Below are 20631 nucleotides of genomic sequence, written 5' to 3'. Positions count from 1 at the left end.
TGTCCATCTTGATCGTAATTTTCCTGGGAATATGTGAAGTCGAGAATTATAAAGCAAAACTTTTTTACCAATCTCAAAAGATTTTCTAAGAATTGTTTTATCATGAAATGATTTGATTTTTGCTTTATAAATCCTTGAATTCTCATACGCGTCATTTCTGAGTTCATCAAGTTCATTAAGTTGCAATTTACGCAATTTGTTGGCATCGTCCATGTTTGAATTTAAAGTTTTGATCGCCCAATAAGCTTTATGTTCCAATTCCACAGGCAAATGACAATGTTTTCCATAAACCAACCTATAGGGAGACATATTCAATGATGTTTTAAAAGCTGTTCGATATGCCCAAAGTGCATCATTAAGTCGCAGAGACCAATCTTTTCTATTTGAGTTAACAGTTTTTTCCAAATATTGCTTTATCTTCCTATTAGCTAATTCAACTTGTCCATTTGTTTGAGGATGATAAGGAGTAGTTACTTGGTGAGTAATACCATATTTTTTCATTAATGAAGCAAATGGTTTATTAACAAAGTGAGTTCCCCCATCAATTATCATGGCTCGAGAAATTCCAAATCTACTAAAAAATTTTTCTTTTAAAAATTTGATGACGATTTTATGATCATTTGTTCGACATGGAATTGCCTCTATCCATTTGGAAACATAATCAACTGCAACTAAAATATACAAGTATTTAAACGACGGTGGAAAAGGTCCTATAAAATCTATTCCCCAACAATCAAAGTTTTCAATTTCCATAATAGGATTCAAAGGCATCATGTTTCTTTTTGAAATCTCACCCAATTTTTGACAATTTTTACAGATCTTGCAGATTTCTTGGGTGTCTTTAAACAAAGTGGGCCAATAAAATCCACACTGCAGGATTATTGCAGCTGTTTTCTTTGAAGAAAAATGTCCTCCACATGCTTCTGAATGACAAAATTTAGTGACACTACTTACCTCATTGTCGGGTATGCAACATCGAAAAATTTGATCCGGACAATACTTGAACAGATACGGATCATCCCAATAAAAGTTTTTTACCTCATTCAAAAATTTTCTTTTATCTTGATAACTCCATTGCGGTGGCATTTTTTCTGTCACAAGAAAATTTACTATGTTAGCAAACCAAGGTGTAGTAATAACTGAAAATAGATGTTCATCAGGAAAATTATCGTTAACTGGTGTCATTTCACAAGATGATCCTGTTACTAGTCTCGATAAATGATCGGCTACGACATTCTCGGTTCCTTTTTTATCTTTGATCACAATGTCAAATTCTTGGAGCAACAAAATCCATCGTATAAGTCGTGGCTTTGCATCGTGTTTGGTCAACAAATATCTAATAGCAGAATGATCAGTAAACACGATAGTTGTTGATCCAATCAAATAAGAACGAAATTTATCTAATGCAAATATTACAGCAAGTAGTTCTTTTCCAGTTGTGGAGTAATTCATTTGAGCCTTGTTTAAAGTTCTACTTGCATAATATATCACATAAGGCTTACCGTTTCTTCTTTGACCCAATACTGCACCGACTGCATAATCACTCGCATCGCACATGATTTCAAATGGTAAAGACCAATCAGGAGGTTGCATGATAGGAGCTGATGTTAAATGTCGAATGATTTTATCAAAAGCATTTTGACATTCTTGAGTCCACTCAAATGCATTGTCTTTTGTTAAGAGGTTACAAATGGGTTTAGAGATTAAACTAAAGTCCTTTATAAATCTCCTATAAAATCCAGCTTGTCCCAAAAATGAACAAATTTCTTTAATGGTTTTTGGAGGGGGTAAATTGGCAATGACATCAACTTTTGCTTTATCAACTTCAATTCCATGGGATGACACGACATGTCCCAAAACAATTCCAGAAGTAATCATGTAATGACATTTTTCCCAATTTAAAATAAGACCTTTTTCCTCGCATCTTTTTAAAACTTTTTCCAAATTTTCAAGACAATTATCAAATGTATTCCCAATTACAGTTAAATCATCCATGAAAATTTCCAAACAATTTTCAAAAATGTCAAAAAAAATGCTTAGCATACATCTTTGAAATGTTGTTGGGGCATTGCATAACCCAAATGGCATCCTTCTAAATGCAAATGTTCCAAAAGGACATGTGAATGTAGTTTTATCTTGATCTTCGAGTGCAATGGGAAGTTGATAATAACCTGAATATCCATCAAGAAAACAGTAGTATGGATGACCTGCTACTCTTTCTAAAATTTGATCCAAAAATGGTAATGGAAAATGATCTTTTCTAGTGGCGTCATTTAATTTTCTATAATCAATACACATCCGCCAACTAGATGGGTCTCGACTTGTTAACAATTCACCTTTTTCATTTTTTATCACTTTGATGCCAGATTTTTTCAATACTACTTGTGTTGGGCTTACCCACTTACTATCAGAAATAGCGTAGATAATCCCAACATCAAGTAGTTTGAGAAGTTCAGTTTTCACAACATCTTTCATGTGTGGATTTAATCTCCTTTGTGGTTGTTGAGATGTTTTTGCATTTTCTTCTAAGTGAATTTTGTGAGTGCAAATTAGTGGATTAATGCCCTTGAGATCTTTTAGTGTCCAACCAATCACATTTTTATGTCTTTTAAGCATATCAACTAATTTACCTTCTTCATCACTTGCTAGTTTGGAAGAAATTACCACCGGATATGTTTCATCTTCTCCAAGAAATGCATACTTCAATTCTTCTGGCAAGGGTTTTAACTCCAATATGGGTGGTTCGTCTTTGTTCTCATATTTTGCATCAAATTCTTTCTCTGATCCTGGTAACGAGTGATACCTGATAAAATCATCAAGATCAATTTCAATATTTTCTTTAACAGTTTCAATTGAACAAATATCTAATTGATCACGAGTACTCCCTTCTTGAATGTTTTCTTCCACAAGAGTTTCAATAAGATTTTCATCTTCACTTTCATCTCCTTTGTCATGTGGTTGCTTACAAAGATTAAACACATTAAGCTCCAAGGTCATGTTACCAAATGACAACTTCATTATTCCATTCCTGCAATTTATAAGAGCATTAGAAGTTGCTAAAAATGGACGACCTAAAATTACAGGAATTGCATTACAAGCTTCGATAGGTTGTGTATCTAAAACTATGAAATCGACAGGATATACAAAGTTATCAACTTGGACCAACACGTCTTCTACCATACCTCTTGGCACTTTAACAGATCTATCAGCAAGTAAAAGTGTTACCGAAGTAGGTTTTAACTCGCCTAGATTGAGTTCTTGATAAACTGAATATGGAAGTAAATTCACACTAGCTCCAAGGTCAAGCAAGGCTTTTTTAATCTTTCGTTCTCCAATAATACAAGAAATAGTAGGACAACCAGGGTCTTTGTATTTCAAAGCATTATTATTTTGAATGATTGCACTTACTTGTTCGGCTAAAAATGCTTTCTTTTTCACATTCAATTTTCTTTTCACAGTGCACAAGTCTTTCAAAAATTTGGCATATGATGGTACCTGTTTTATTGCATCTAATAAAGGAATATTAACTTTTACTTGTTTAAAAATATCATATATATCAGAATTCAAATTTGATTTTTTTGTATTTTTCAATGCATGAGGGAATGGTGGTGACACTGTCTGTTGAACCTCCTCTTCGCAAGTTATGGGTTCCACTTCCTTACCCTTTGGAGTTGATTTATCATCATCTTCACAAGGTTCAAGAATGGATTTTTCCACAACCTTACCACTTCGAAGGGTAATAACAGATTTTACCTGATCCATCGGTTGAGTTCCAGAAGTTCCAGTTTGTGAATGATGATCCTTGGGATTAGGCAGAGGTTGTGAAGGAAATTTACCTTTTTCATGAACATTAAGTGCAGATGCAAATTTAGCAAGAGTATCTTTCAAATCTGTCATGGTTTGAGCAGTTTGAGTATTGATAGACTCTTGCTTTGCAATGAAAGAATTCAATATATCTTCCAAATTCCTTTTAGGTGGAGGAACATAAGGTGCATAATTTTGAAAATTTTGTTGATTTTGGAAATGTGGTTGTGAAAATTGTGCAGCATTATCATTCCTCCAACTAAAATTTGGATGATTTCGCCAACCTGGATTGTAACTTTGAGAAAATGGTTCAAAATTTGGCCTTTTGAGATTGTTTAAAACATTGGCTTGTTCATGGAGACATTCTTTAAAAGAAGGCAAAGTGGGACAATCTTTTGTAGAATGATCACTTGTATCACAGATGTGACATGCAATTTCTTGAACAGATTTTAATTGACCATTCTTTTTCAATTCAAGTGCCTCAACTTTTCTTGCCAAAGAGGTAAATCTAGCTTGAAGATCATGTTCATCTTTGAGAGTGTACATACCTCCACCAGATGTAGGAGATTGAATCTTGTTTGATGGTTCGATTGTACCTATAGTGTCCCAATTTTGAGCATTTTCAGCTAATGAATCGAGATACTCAATTGCCTCATTTGGATCTTTATCTTCAAATGTTCCATTACACATAAATTCAACCATTTGCCTATCTTTAGGTGTTAAGCCTTCATAAAATTGAGAAACAACTCTCCAAATTTCAAAACCATGATGAGGACAAAGATTAAGCAATTCTTTATATCTATCCCAACACTGATAAAAAGTTTCTCCTTGTTTTTGAGTGAAAGTGATGATTTGCCTTTTGAAAGAATTTGTTCTATGAGATGGAAAAAACTTTTTCAAAAATTGTTGTTGCAATTCATCCCATGTTCGAATTGATCCTGATCTAAGATTTTGTAGCCAAGTTTTAGCTTCATCTTTTAAAGAAAAAGGAAAAAGCTTAAGTCGAATGGTGTTCATGCTACAATTTAGATCATTATATGTATTGCACACTTCTTTAAACTCTCGTAAATGCATGTATGGATTTTCAGAATCTAAACCATGAAAGGTGGGTCAAAGTTAGATAATACCAGGCTTAAAATTGAAATGAGATGCATCAGGGGGAAAAACTAGACATGAAGGTGCACTAGTACGTGTAGGATTAATGTGATCTCTAAGTGTTCTTCGTCTATCATGATCATGTTGAGATTGAATTTCATCTTCATTTTCTTGGATGGGTTCTTCCGCCATGTCTTGTGAAAATAAATGTTGAGTTCGAATGAGTCGACCACTAAGTGTACATGACCAAATAATGCTCATGCAAATGCAAATGCAAATGCAAAAGAATAAAAACACACAAAAGCAATAAAAATTCAAATAAAGAAAAATAAACTATAAACAAAATTAAATAGACTTGAAATTAAATTATACTTCTCCGGCAACGGCGTCAAAAACTTGTTGTCACTTTGATTGTTACACTCCCAAGAGCAGGTTATCCACAAGTAGTATAATTCGGTGAGTCCGATATCGTATCCACAGGGAAGCTAAGGTAATTACAAGTCCACTACAATTTCTTTTTGTTTTGTTTTTGCTTTTGTTTCTTTTTAATTTTAATTGTTTGAATCTTTAATGGGTAAATTTTAATTGTTCAAATTTTAATTTAAGTAGTTGGGATTAAAGGATCCACTCTTGGTATTTTAATAAATTTAACATTAACGAACAATATCGAAATCCACTTAATAAAATGGTTCCAATGTATTAAATAATCATATTTATATAAATTATTATCTTATAAGTATATAATATATATCAAAACTTATAAATGTGGTCAAGTATTTATTGTGCTATATATATTTGTAAACAATAAATCAAGGTTTCCACTTTAAATGGTTGGTAAAACCAAACAAACATTTAAATGGTACCAATAAATTAATACTATGATATATTCATATATAATAAATCAAGGAATCCAAGTTAAATGGTTGGTAAAACCAAACTAACATTTAAATGGTTCCAAGAATTTAATATTATAATATATTTATATATAATAAATCAAGGCATCCACTTTAAATGGTTGGTAATACCAAACTAACATTTAAATGGTTCCAAGAATTTAGTGTAACATATAGCAACAATAAATCAAAACTCCCACTTATAAGTAGGGTATAAAAATGCTTAAAGAAATAAATATAACATAAACAATAAATAATGATTAAATAATATAAAACATAGATTCTTACCTTTTAATAACCTTATTATCATGCCAATAGTTTCACCTTATCATCTCAACTTTAGGAAGTATTCATTATTCAAAGTGTAAAACTTTGAATATGAAATTAACATGCTAATTGTATTTAAATGAAGAAATATAGGAAAAATATAGAGAGAAATATTATGAACTCAAAGGTTTGTTCATAGAATGAGGGATATCTCAATACATTACAATGCACCCCTATTTCTAGCCAAATTTGGGGAGACAACCACAAATAAAATATTATTTTTTTACACATAAGTCTTCATTGGTGTTCCAAGCTATTATATTATATTACACATCACTTTTGAAAATTTTCTTCTCCGAATTTGCTTCTTCACATAAAAAGAAACATGTGGATAATTGAGTTGTCTAACTGTGGTATTTTTTTCAAACCATTTGACCAAGTAATTTGAGAGATATGGTCAAAATACTAGAGCATAGTAAAACTGCCACTCTTTTGGTAACTTTATTTGTTGCTTAATTTGATCCTAATTGTGAGAGGATTTTTATCTCATGCTTATCAACAATATTGTAGATATTATAATCAACTTTCTACAGGTCCAAGAATCATCTTAATCCCATTTGCAACGCCAAGTTTATTCTTGTTTTATCAAACCTGTAAAAAATAGTAAAAACTTGTAATTACACAACAACTTATATTTTATACAATTTATTATAAAACATATAATATTTAAACATTTAAAAAAACAAAAACTATATAATTATATTATAAAACATTTAATTAATGTACAATTTTTATGTTTATCAATAGCCAATCCATCCCTAGTTTGATGTCAAACTCTGGCATCGGCAACACGATCAGATCCGCATAAACTAGGTTGCCATGGAGCTCAAGATCTATGTCTCGGATCACACTGGTAGCTGCCATGTCCTCACCAGAAGGCAATACTACTGAATAGGCTACATCTAGCCCAACGGTCTTGACCTTGTGGAAATTAGCAAAGACCTCCGAAATAAATGAGTGAGTGGCCTCTGAATCTATCAAGGCCTTCGTAGCGGAACCAGATATAAAAATTCTCCCTGAAAGATCGGAACTCTAAGTTGAACCCAATAGTTGCAAGAACTAAACTTATAAACATGCAAAGGCCAGAGTTCTTCTATCCTAATTCCCGAAAATAATACTGAGTAGAGCATGCAATCCTATCGCAATTCTAAGTTCAAAAATATTAATCTAGATTCCCAAAACATCGAATTTCAAATATAACTCAAAGCGTTAAGATACCAGGCATAAGCATGGTCTCCGGGTTCGTCTCTGTCACATGAAGGGCAAAAACTCTGGACTACCACACTTATAACACTTTCCTGAGCCAAACATAAATGCTCCAGGATGGCGACGAGAGCACTTAGGGCAAACTGGGTGCTCAAAAGTCCTCGGGGCTGGGCGTCCCCGCTGCTGCTGACCTCTGTTTCTAGGCGGCCCGTGAAAAGGCCTTTTGTTCTGCTGCTGATGGTGCTGAGGAGGAGGGCGGTGTGGTACCTGGACTGGTCGCTTCCCCAAGCGATCTCTCTCAATATCACGCTGATCCTGCTCTGTGGCTAGGGCTTTGGAGACAGCGACCTCATAAGAAGTAGGGTCAGACACCCTAACATCACGGCGCAAGATCGGCCATAGACCCACCAAGAAATGCATCAACTTTGCTCTAGCATCATTCGCGATCAGGGGCACAAAATGACAACCCCTTTCAAACTTACGGATGAACTCCGTAACAGTCATATCTCCCTGCCTCAGGCTCATGAACTCCGTGGTCAGCCTGGTGCGCACTTCCTCAGTAAAATATTTGGAGTAGAATACCTCCGTGAAGCGCGCCCAACTCAGTGTAGCCAAGTTCAGGGCTACTGATGCTCCTTCGCACCATAAGCGGGCATCTCCTCCGAACAAGTATGTAGCACAGCGTACTCTGTCTGCTTCTCCAAGCTCCATGAACTCAAAGATAACCTCAAGGGACTTGATCAAACCCTCGGCAATCATGGGTCCGATGTCCCTGAAAACTCCTTCGGACGCATCTTCATGAATCTCTCGTATACAGCCTCGGGCCCTGTCGACCTGGCTGCCACAGCATTGTTCCCCGCAAACTGCGCGAAGAACTGAGTCATCCCAGCTAGCATCTGGGCATTCATGCCAGGTGGAGGGGGTGGAGGTCCGTTCCTCTCCAGCCTCGGCTCCTCTCTATCCTCCTGGCGAGGCTCATCATCTCTCGTACGCTCAAGAATACGTCTAGGAGGCATACTGTTCCATGCATAACCCATACGTAACCAACATGCATAATTCCATAATTTATTTAAATTTAAATAAATACTGATCAATTAAAATCTGAACGAAAAAAACGTTCCACGAGATCATGCAGTTACAATAATTCATGCTTTAAATAAAATGCGTAAATGTAAAACTTACAGACCGAAGACGTGACTTCGTGAGCTTCTCGTGGTTAGTAGTAGTACAACCCTTTACAGAACCATTGCTCTGATACCAGCAATAATGGCCCGAAAATTCGTGTTTGAAAATTTGCGGAAAAATTAAAATTTTCTTTTCAAATAATTAAAATGCCTCATTTATAAAATAAACTGATAAGTAAAGTTTGATGTTCAAAATCACAGCGGAATAAATCATTACTCGCCAAAATAACAAGTTAAAGTATGCAACAACTGATAAAATTGTTTGAACATAAAAATGTCAAGTGTTGTAAATGAGGTCCTCGGGTTCCACTACTGCCTACCCAAGCTAGCTCACTGGTCCTCGCCCTCGGTCCCGACCTCATCAGTACCTACAACAATCAAGTCTAGTGAGTCTAAAGACTCAGCACACATATATCGTAAATAACGAGTAAATAATATAAAAAAGTTGCATGTGAATAAAAATATCATGTCATGAGGAATAATGTGAAAACAACTAGTCATGTGCATAACTGACTAAAAATCATAAGTGAAATGCTTGCTCAATCGAGCTCTGTCATAAATAAAATGTCATAAATTTTCTGTTGAGATTATGGTCTACGCAAGTGGCCCCTGCACTGAACTGAACTGACCGGTAACTGGCGACCGGACCGGTAACTGACGATCGGGTGAAATAATGTACGTCTGATCAAACTAATGCCACAGTATACAGGGTGGTACAAACTAAACTGACCGGTAACTGGCGACCGGATGAAATAATAATCCAATGATAGTGAAATGGCCACAAGCAATATCGCATAAATCTCAAAAATGAATATTTTATATTTTTATGCACGTAATATAATTAAATGGCATAATGAAATATCCTGTATTATTTTACTGTGAGAACCCGGGATTTTACGAGCCAAGTAAGTAATACGAACTTGAAGTTTAACTCAAACTAAGCACTAAAATTTTTATTCCAACTAGATAACTTGAATATTAACTTAGATTTCAGCTAACTTAACTCGAAGAAATGGCTTCAAAGCTCGGAGATTAACTCAACGAGAGGCCAAGCTGGAAATAACTGCATCCATTGAAGTACTGTCACGGGAGGAATAAAACCCCAGCTCAAGGACTCAATTCTTCAGCTCAAAGCAGCTCAACCAATCTTGTCCTAACAAGAACTAAAAGGGAGCTAAGGGAGGAGCTAAAGGTTTGGACAAATTAATTATGCAAGAAATAATCAATGAAGAAGCTAAGGGTTAAGACAAACTTAATTTTCATGGGAGTTTGGATAATCATCCTAGAACTTGAAGAATGCATGAGAGTTTGAGTAATCATCCTAGAGCTTGAGGAATACATGAATCTTTGAACCAAAATAATGAGCAAGCAAGCCTTTCTTGTTGACCAAGATTTCGGCCATGATGGGGCTAGGTGGAAGGGTTTTTCTTGCCTATAAATACTACATGATAGACTTCAAAAATTACACCAAAAGTTCCCCTCAAAACACCAAAATTTCGGCCCACTCCCTTTCATCAAACTCTCCCAATTTTCGGCCAAGGCTAAGAAGGAAGAAATTTTCGTGAAGTCGATTTCTAGAATTCTGCGTCGAAGTGCTGCTGGATCGAAGACCTCAGTTATCAAAGTTAAGCCGAAGTGCTGCCCGAATTTTTGGAAAGAAAGCTTCATACAAAAATCTGCAAGGGTAAGTGGACTTTTGTTATGTACTTCGTTTCTATTTTAAACTTTGATAAAAATAACGTGACATGCATGCTGGTGTGTCCTTTTTTCGAAAATATCAGTGTGTTCTATTTTAAAATTTCGATCGATTATGTGTTCTCTTTTGTGCTTCGAATTTCTTGGTTCCGCTGTGTCTGAATAACTCTGAAATCTAAATATCTGAAAAGCTCTGTCTGTTACTTCTGAATTCTGTTGCACTGTTAAGATTCGAATTTGAAATGGGACGAGAATTATAATTCTGTTCTGGCCCCCATTGGTGGGTATAAAACCATGTTCTGTTCTGCCCCCATTGGTGGGTATAATACCATGTTCTGGCCCCCATTGGTAGGTATAAAACCATGTTCTGTCCTCACCCCTTAGAGGACTAACATATTGGGGACAATTTGACCATGGAAATGAGATGAGTAACAGTGTGTTTTGTCTATTCTGAAATGATCTGAATTGTTTCTGTTCTGTTCAGAATCATTTGATAAGCTCCGTCTTTTATTCGCTTCGTTTATGTTGTGTCAAGTTAGGAATATTGAGTTTTGAAAGTATGTTATGAAAGTATGTTAAAAGAAATTTTTAAAGAATTAAGTTCTATATGTATCTTTGGAATCGATCGACCCCCACTTGCTGAGTGTTTCCCAAAACACTCACCCCTTACAAATTTACGATAAAAATGAAGAACAAATGAACGAGGAGGAGCAAGAAGCGTTTTGGGGATGGTGATCAGAATTCGAGAAATCGAGAAATTGTATTCCTTTTTGTTTAGCTTCTGAAAAACTCTGATATAAAAGCTTATTTCCTTGTCATTGTAAGACAATATATTATTTATGAAAAAGACTGGTTTGATTTGATACGAGGCTTTATTGTTTTCAATGTAATTGCTAAACAATGCCGGATGTCATCGATGCTTCGGACTCGGGCCGTGACATTTAAGTGATATCAGAGCCACCAGGTTCATAATCCCTCTGGGATTTTGATAGACAAAATTTGGCGAAGTCAAATTTTGGCAAAAGCCTAGTGCATCCCAATTTGAGTCCAACTTTCATCTGTTCTTGAAATCCAACTTTCATCTGATGCTTAAATTTTGAATAGACTTCAGAAATCTATCCCTTCAATCGCTTCGCAATTCTTAGTATCAAAATTTTTCCACGACCACTTTGTTTCTATTATTTGTGCCTTTCTATCCTTCATACGATTCTGATGCTTTGCCTTCGATTTTATCCAAGGAAATGGCTGCTCCACGTACCCGTGCTCAGGCTGCCCTTCGCATGCGCCAGCTCACGATTGACAATCAGACTAGAGAAATTGCGACCCTGAAGGCGCAACTGGCTAGAGAAAAGTTGGAGAAACAGGAGATTATTGAGAGTAGACTCATACTGGAGACCGATGTACAACGATTGACTCATCATCTGGACTTGGCGGAGAGCCAGCTGCTACAGATACCGACCGATTCCACTCGCATCACGCGCTTAGCTACACTTAACAAGAATTTATTGGATAGAGTGGAGATAGAGCGAGGACGTGCTGCTCAGGCCCGTCAGCGCCGGGAGGAGTACAACGCCAGACAGGATCGGTACATTTCGAAGCTCCATGGCACCATGGACAGACTTCAAGATCAGAATAATTACCTGCATTTGGTGATAGAGAACATGGAGGAAGAGAAGGTAGCACCGATGGAGGTGGCCGGAGATGACAGCGCCAGTGACAGCGATGGCGGAGAGATGTTCGATTAGATTAGTTTTATAATATCTGGGTTGTAATAAAATTTGTGACTAAGAAAATACTATGTGTACCAAATTATTTTGAAAATTTCAATTATCCTTTTATTGCATATTTAAAAATTTGATAAGTATCTTAAGTATAAAATTGTTTTTTATAGGAAAACATTATGGATCTTCAACGCATTAGAAATGAACTTCAAAATCAACTTCAGGAAAAGGAGTCAGAAATTAAAACACTGAAAGAAAAAAATGAGAAACTCGAAAGAGATAATTTCCAGTTAGACGGGAATAATGTATGCATGACGGAGGATCTTCGTGAGGCCAAAGAGGAAGAGAAGAAACTACGCGAGGACGTAAGTCGTTATGCCGCTTATCATCTAGAGTCGGAATGTCGACACGAAATCACCAAGCAAGAGTTAAACAAAGCTCAGGATAGGATTTTTACCCTCAAAATCCGGGACGATAGCCTTCTCAAAACACAACGCCGTCTGGAGGAACAGATCGCAGATCAAGAAATCAATGAGAAAGTAAGCCAATCAACAATACAGGAGCTACAAGATCAAGTAAACAACCTTGATCATCACAACACACAACTGCAGAATTACATTGAGCACCTGCAAAACGATATGATCAATATGGAAGAACTCATGGAACAACTAGAAGAAAACCCCGTAGAGGAAGGAATTAATGAAGCAGAAGGAGACGGTGAAGTTATAGATGAGTAGGGAAAAAAACTCTAGAATAGGCACCACTTGTACCTAGAGCTATTTGATTAAACATTTATTCTGAAAAGATTGATTGTATGAAAATTTTTACAATTTAATGAAATGATTTATTTGATTAAATATTGTGGCAAACAAATTAATAAAATACATATTTATAGAATATGGCAGGCAGACCACCCCGAAACAACCGTAACCCTCGTGGCGCCAACCAAAATGAAAATCCACCACCACCTCAGAGAGTAAACCTCAGCCAAGAAGATATGATGGCAATAGCCACTATCGTAGCTGCGACGTTGCAAGGATCCGTGAACCCATTAGCTAACGCTATCCAACCACCTCAAGAACCACAACCTCGTGGAATTAAATACCATTATGAATCTCTAAGAAGGAATCGAGTTCCAACTTTTGATGGAAACCCAGACCCGGAAGTCAGTCACAACTGGCTCAAGAACGTCGAAACACAATTGCATTTACTGGAGATACCTGAAGAACTGAGAGTGGAGGTTGTAACACCGTTTTTGGAAGAACGGGCTAGGAAATGGTGGGAAACTGTGTCGCCATCTTGGACAGAGGTGGAAGAGATCACATGGCAGATATTTAAAAGAGAGTTTTTGAAACAATACTACCCAGCCGAATTTCGACTACAGAAGTTGGGTGAATTTGAAAGCTTCAAACAGGCTCCAAACATGTTAGTAATGGAGTACACCTCACGATTCAACGATTTGGGAAATTATGTCCCAACGATCATGTCGGATGAAACGTTAAAAATGCATCGTTTCAAGAAGGGACTCAACAGTCGAATTCAGTCAGCATTGGCAGTATTCAAGCCAAACAACTTTGCGGATTTGATGGGCGTTGCAATGAGCGCAGAAACTGATATGAAGCGACGCGAGGAAGAAAACAAGAACAAAAGGCCGATGAACAATCAATCTACTCAGAATGGCCCCAAGTTTAAGAAACCAAATTATTCAGGTGGGTCTTTCAAAGGAAGTTCTTGCAGTGCTGGTAACACCGAAGGAAAGTGGTGTGATACATGTCAACGGAAACATGTTGGACAATGTTACCGGAAGACAGGCGCTTGTTTTAGGTGGGTCATAGAATTAAAGATTGTCTAGACAACAAAGACAAAGGGACGGGGCCCAGTAAACAGCATGAAAACAAGACTAATGCTCAGGTGTACGCGATAACCCAAGAAGAAGATGATAATACCAACGAAGTGGTGGCAGGTACCATTTTACTCAATAAAATGCCTGTATATGCTTTGTTTGATTGTGGTGCCACACATTCATTTGTATCTAGAAGATTTGCTAAAAAGCTTAAACTTAAACATGATACTCTTAGTGAACCCTTAAGAGTGGCAACACAGACGAGTAAAGTAATTGAATCACACAAAGTGTATCGAAACTGTAAAATTTGTATCAGCAATCAAACTTTCAGAGCGGAATTGATTCAACTCAATATGGTTGAGTTTGACATCATTCTTGGAATGGACTGGTTGGCTAAAAACCATGTGGATTCAACTCAATATGGTTGAGTACGACATCATTCCTGGAATGGACTGGGTGGCTAAAAACCATGCCAAGGTAGACTGTCAAAGGAAAGATATTAGAATTCAGACTTCGAACAAAGAGGAAGTCATATACGACGGAAAATCCAAAGAACGGAAATCTCTACTATCTGCCTCACAAGCCTGGAAGGCCATAAAAGAAGGTGAAGGAGATTTATCTGGCAATGATCAATGAGATCAAGGAAGAAGAAGCCCTAACGTTAGGAGATATACCAATTGTTCAAGAATTTCCAGACGTTTTCCCCGAAGAACTACCGGGTGAGATACCCGATAGGGAAATAGAATTTGAAATCAACTTGGCCCCTGGTGCTGCTCCCATATCAAAGGTACCATACCGAATGGCTCCAGCTGAATTGAAGGAGTTAAAAGAGTAACTCCAGGAATTACTGGACAAGAAGCAGATTCGCCCAAGTTTATCCTCGTGGGGAGCTCCAGTGCTATTCGTAAAGAAAAAGGACGGGAGCATGAGGCTATGTATTGATTACCGGGAGTTGAACAAGATAACCATAAAGAATAAGTACCCACTCCCGAGAATAGATGATCTTTTTGATCAGCTAAAAGGAGCAAAATTTTTCTCAAAGCTTGATTTAATTTCAGGATATCATCAGTTAAAGGTCAAAGCAGAAGATATCCCTAAAACTGCTTTTATAACAAGATATGGACATTACGAATTCACAGTAATGCCCTTTGGTCTGACAAATGCTCCTGCAGCATTCATGGACCTGATGAATCGAGTATTCAAACCATACCTTGACAGATTTGTGGTTGTTTTTATAGATGATATCTTAGTATACTCACCAAGTGAAGAAGAACATAGAGAACATCTACGTCTCACTCTGCAAACACTACGTGAGAAGGAACTCTATGCCAAATTCAAGAAGTGTGAATTTTGGTTAAAGAGTGTGGCATTCCTAGGCCATATAATTTCTGAACTTGGAGTGTCAGTAGACCCTAAGAAAGTGGAAGCAATAAAAGATTGGCAACAACCAAAGACGGTGACTGAGGTAAGGAGTTTTCTGGTTTAGCAGGCTACTACGGAAAATTTAAGGAAGGATTTTTTTCGATAGCCATTCCACTCACCAAGCTTACTCAGAAAAACTCGAAGTTCATTTGGAATGAAGCTTGTGAAAGAATTTTTGGAACCCTGAAGACGAAACTCGCATCCACACCAGTACTAGTTCTTCCCGAGGATGGTAAGAATTTCACTGTGTACAGTGACGCTTCCAAGGAAAGATTAGGGTGTGTGCTTATGCAAGAGGGTCAGGTAATTGCGTATGCCTCACGACCAATATGAGCAGAATTACCCCACTCATGACCTTGAGTTAGCTGCGGTTGTGTTTGCACTTAAAATCTTGAGGCATTACCTTTATGGAGTAAAATGTGAGGTGTTTACCGATCACCAGAGCCTCAAGTACATTTTCACCCAGAAAGAATTAAACATTAGGCAAAGAAGGTGGATGGAACTTCTAAAGGATTATAATTTGGTAATCAATTATCATCCAAGAAAGACGAATAAGGTGGCTGATGCATTGAGTCAAAGAAATTTTGGAAAAGTAAGCTTATCTTCACTATCAGCGCGACCAGGACTACGGGAAACCGTCAAATTAAAGAAGAGTCAAGACACCTCCATCCTTAAAATTAGAGAACAAATCTGAGAAGGAAAAATTCCAGAATTTCAAATAGATGATAATGGGATACTCTGGTTGAAAGGACGATTGTATGTGCCAAATATCGATGGAATTCGAGATGAGGTAATGGCCGAGGCGCATAAATCAAGATTTTCGATGCATCCAGGGAGTACCAAAATGTATAGAGACTTAAAAAATAATTGCTGGTAGAACGGAATGAAGAGAGACGTGGCTGTCTTTGTTTCCAAATGCCTAACCTGTCAACAAGTTAAGGCAGAACATTAAAGAACTGGAGGACTTTTACAACCATTGGAAATACCGGAGTGGAAGTGGGATAACATCTCCATGGATTTTTTTGTAGGGCTACCAAGATCCTGGTAGGGTCACGATGGTATCTTGGTAATCGTTGACAGATTGACCAAGTCTGCACATTTCTTGCCAGTGCGGATGACTTATAACCTGATAAGCTTGCTACCTTGTATATGGACAACATAGTGAGACTACACGGAGTCCCGACAAGTATACTGTCTGACAGAGATCCAAGATTTGTATCAAGATTTTGGAAGAGTTTCCATAAGGCTATGGGAACCAAGATTACTCTCAGCACGGTTTATCATCCCCAGACTGATGGCCAAACCGAAAGGACAATTTAGACCCTCGAGGATATGTTGCGGGCATGTGCGCTGGATTTTTCCGGAAATTGGAGTGAACAGTTACCCCTGATCGAATTCGCCTATAACAACAGCTATTACAGTAGCATCGAGATGGCTCCGTATGAGGCCTTGTATGGAAGAAAATGTAGGTTGCCCCTATATTGGGACGAGGTCGGAGAAAAAGCTGTCACTGGACCAGAACTTATTCAGTTAACCGTTGATAAATTAGTCATAATCGAGGAGAGGCTCAAAGCAGCCCAAGATAGGCAAAAGAGTTGGGCCGATTTGAAGAGAAGACCGTTTGAATTGGAAGTTGGTGAAGAAGCTTATGTCAAGGTCTCTCCCATGAAAGGAGTGGTTCGGTTCCGTAAATCTGAAAAGTTAAATCCAAGGTATGTCGGACCGTTCGAGATACTGGAAAAGGTAGGAACCATAGCTTACCGATTGGCGTTACCACCAGAAATGTCCAGAATACATAACGTTTTCCATATCTCGCAATTGAGAAAATCATCTCAGACCCTAGTCACGTACTCAAAGTTGCACCACTGATGATTGAGGGAAACCTCAATGAAGAACTCAAATACGAAGAAGTCCCTACTCGAATAGTGGACTCGAAAGACCAAGTATTGAGAAATCGGACAATACCTTATGTCAAAGTACAGTGGTCAAATCACACTGAAAGGGAGGCAACTTGGGAACTCGAAGAGAAAATGCAATCTCTGTACCCTCATCTATTCGAAAGATCAAGCTAACGCAAGTTTCGAGGACGAAACTTTCAATAAGGAGGGAGGGATGTGAGAACCCGGGATTTTACTAGCCAAGTAAGTAATACGAACTTGAAGTTTAACTCAAACTAAGCACTAAAATTTTTATTCCAACTAGATAACTTGAATATTAACTTAGATTTCAGCTAACTTAACTCGAAGAAATGGCTTCAAAGCTCGGAGATTAACTCAACGAGAGGCCAAGCTGGAAATAACTGCATCCATTGAAGTACTGTCACGGGAGGAATACAACCCCAGCTCAGGGACTCAATTCGTCAGCACAAAGCAACTCAACCAATCTTGTCCTAACAAGAACAAAAAGGGAGCTAAGGGAGGAGCAAAAGGTTTGGACAAATTAATTATGCAAGAAATAATAAATGAAGGAGCTAAGGGTTAAGACAAACTTAAATTGCATGGGAGTTTGGATAATCATCCTAGAACTTGAAGAATGCATGGGAGTTTGAGTAATCATCCTAGAGCTTGAGGGATACATGTATCTTTGAACCAAAATAATGAGCAATCAAGCCTTTCTTGTTGACCAAGATTTCGGCCATGATGGGGCTAGGTGGAAGGGTTTTTCTTGCCTATAAATACTACATGCTAGACATCAAAAATTACAACAAAAGTTCCCCTCAAAACACCAAAATTTCGGCCCACTCCCCTTCATCAAACTCTCCCAATTTTCGGCCAAGGCTAGCAAGGAAGAAGGAAAAAATTTTCGTGAAGTCGATTGCTAGAATTCTGCGTCAAAGTGCTGCTGGATCGAAGACCTCAGTTATCAAAGTTAAGCCGAAGTGCTGCCCGAATTTTTGGAAAGAAAGCATCGTACAAAAATCTGCAAGGGTAAGTGGACTTTTGTTATGTACTTCGTTTCTATTTTAAACTTTGATATAAATAACGTGACATGCATGCTGGTGTGTCCTTTTTTTTTTATTTTCAGTGTGTTCTATTTTAAAATTTCGATCGATTATGTGTTCTCTTTTGTGCTTTGAATTTCTTGGTTCTGTTGTGTCTGAATAACTCTGAAATCTGAATATCTGAAAAGCTCTGTCCGTTATTTCTGAATTCTGTTGCACTGTTATGATTCGAATTTGAAATGGGACGAGAATTGTAATTCTGTTCTGGCCCCCATTGGTGGGTATAAAACCATGTTCTGTTCTGGCCCCCATTGGTGGGTATAATACCATGTTCTCGCCTCACCCCTTAGAGGACTAACATATTGGGGACAATTTGACCATGGAAATGAGATGAGTAACAGTGTGTTTTGTCTGTTCTGAAATGATCTGAATTGTTTCTGTTCTATTCTGAATCATTTGATAAGCTGCGTCTTTTATTCGCTTCATTTCTGTTGTGTCAAGTCAGGAATATTGAGTTTTGCAAGTATGTTAAAAGAAATTTTTAAAGAATTAAGTTCTATATGTATATTTGGAATCGATCGACCCCCACTTGCTGAGTGTTTCCCAAAACACTTACCCCTTACAAATTTCAGATAAAAAATAAGAACAAATGAACGAGGAGGAGCAAGAAGCGTTTTGGGGATGGTGATCAGAATTCGAGAAATCGAGAAATTATATTTCTTTTTGTTTAGCTTCTGAAAAACTCTGATGTAAAAGCTTATTTCCTTGTCATTGTAAGACAATATATTATTTATGAAAAAGACTGGTTTGATTTGATACGAGGCTTTATTGTTTTCAATGTAATTGGTAAACAATGTCGGATGTCACCGATGCTTCGGACTCGGGGCGTGACATTTACTACATGGATTGGATCGTTCCCAGGCTCGTTGCGACCAAAATGTAACATAAAAGTATGCAAATGATTTTCTTGACCAAAATTTGTAATTGAATCCAAAAACGAGACAATTACGCCCAACGACTTCGTATTTAATCATGACTCCGTGCCAACCCGAACCAACACCGAACCATCATTTAGTCATGATTAAAATACACTTAAAATGATGAAATAATTGTAACGCTCTGACCCGTCAGCGGAAATAAAGATTTTTCTCGAAGGGAGGAAGGAAGGATTCAAAATACATTTTCAATATATAACCAAAAGTATAAACACATGATCAATAAAATAATACAACAAAATACAAAATGTCATTTTGATCATGTATATCAAAATATCTTTCTTCCTTCCATCTTTCATACATATGACCTCGGCTCCAATCAACGTCCTGACTCGTCGCTCTTATCTGCATCACATAAATAACTGAAATGAGTATAAAACTCAGCAAGTGGAACTCTTACATAGCAATGAATACATATCATACTCTGTAAAACATGGCTTTGAAAACATTAAATACCATCAACTCTGAAACATGAATAACATAGCATAATATAACAATAAGATGGTATTTCTCTTTTCTCTGTTGGATTGATATCTATATAGTAACTCTGTCTCTGTACCTATATCCCATCGATATACATCGATAACTCTGAGGGATATAAGCCTATGGTCGTTGATCAACTAATTGCATGCAATCTCTGACTATGTATCTATCAATCCAATAAAACATTTGAATTCTCTCTTTGGCATTAAAACAAACACTTTGAAGACTCTATTTTCTTTTGTATTCCCTTTTTCATAATTGAGACAAAAATGCCTCTAATATACAACAAAGTGTATTAATACATAGCATGAATCAAATGGAAGGGAATAACATGTTAAAACCATTGAAACACAATACATATATTATCATGTGAGCACAAGGAAATGAATTCCACTTACAACACTTGGAACCTTGAATCTACTCTCTTGGTACACAACCTACAACAATAAACCATAAACTTCACCATCAACATCTCAAAAATCATAAACCCATACCATAAACTTCATAAAGCTAACACACTCTAAATACCCAAGACTTCTCCCAACACCATAAACCAAGAAATAATCAAAGCCACAAGCTTACCTTAGCTCCTTGAACTCAAAATAACCTTGTTCTCTCTTCAATAATCCAACAAGAAGCTTGAATCTAAGAAATAAAAGAAAGAAAATGGAACCCTAGCTTCCCGTGCGCTGAAGAAATCGAGAATGAGGAGAGAAATGAGGGAAAAGTGAACCAACTCATGTATTTAAGCACTTAAATCCAAAAACACGACTTTACTGTTCACGGACCGCGGGTGCGCTATCCCTTGCACCGCGGGTGCGCAATGCCTTCGGCATCTCATCCAAAAATCTGAAACAGTAGACCGCGGGTGCGCTACATTTTGGAGTGCGGGTGCACTCTGGTCACCGCGGGTGCACTGAACAATAGAGTGCGGGTGCACTCTGGTTACTCTGCGCACAGCTTCTCCAAAGATCGCCTCCGAAACGCCTCTTCCCTTCATAATTTGGAAAAATGGTAAACTA

The 20631-nt window shown here is 37.3% G+C and overlaps 1 pseudogene; it reads right to left on the bottom strand.

Annotated features, from left to right (window-relative positions):
* Positions 1-12: 12 nt before the first annotated feature.
* Positions 13-20631, bottom strand: part of LOC140963931 (uncharacterized) — a 34043-nt pseudogene continuing 13424 nt past the window's right edge.

The sequence above is a fragment of the Primulina huaijiensis genome, chromosome 18 (assembly GCF_012295235.1).
Source record: "Primulina huaijiensis isolate GDHJ02 chromosome 18, ASM1229523v2, whole genome shotgun sequence".
Classification (NCBI taxonomy): domain Eukaryota; kingdom Viridiplantae; phylum Streptophyta; class Magnoliopsida; order Lamiales; family Gesneriaceae; genus Primulina; species Primulina huaijiensis.
The sequence above is the reverse complement of the archived record's forward strand: the minus strand, read 5'-3'. Positions and strand labels throughout refer to the sequence as shown.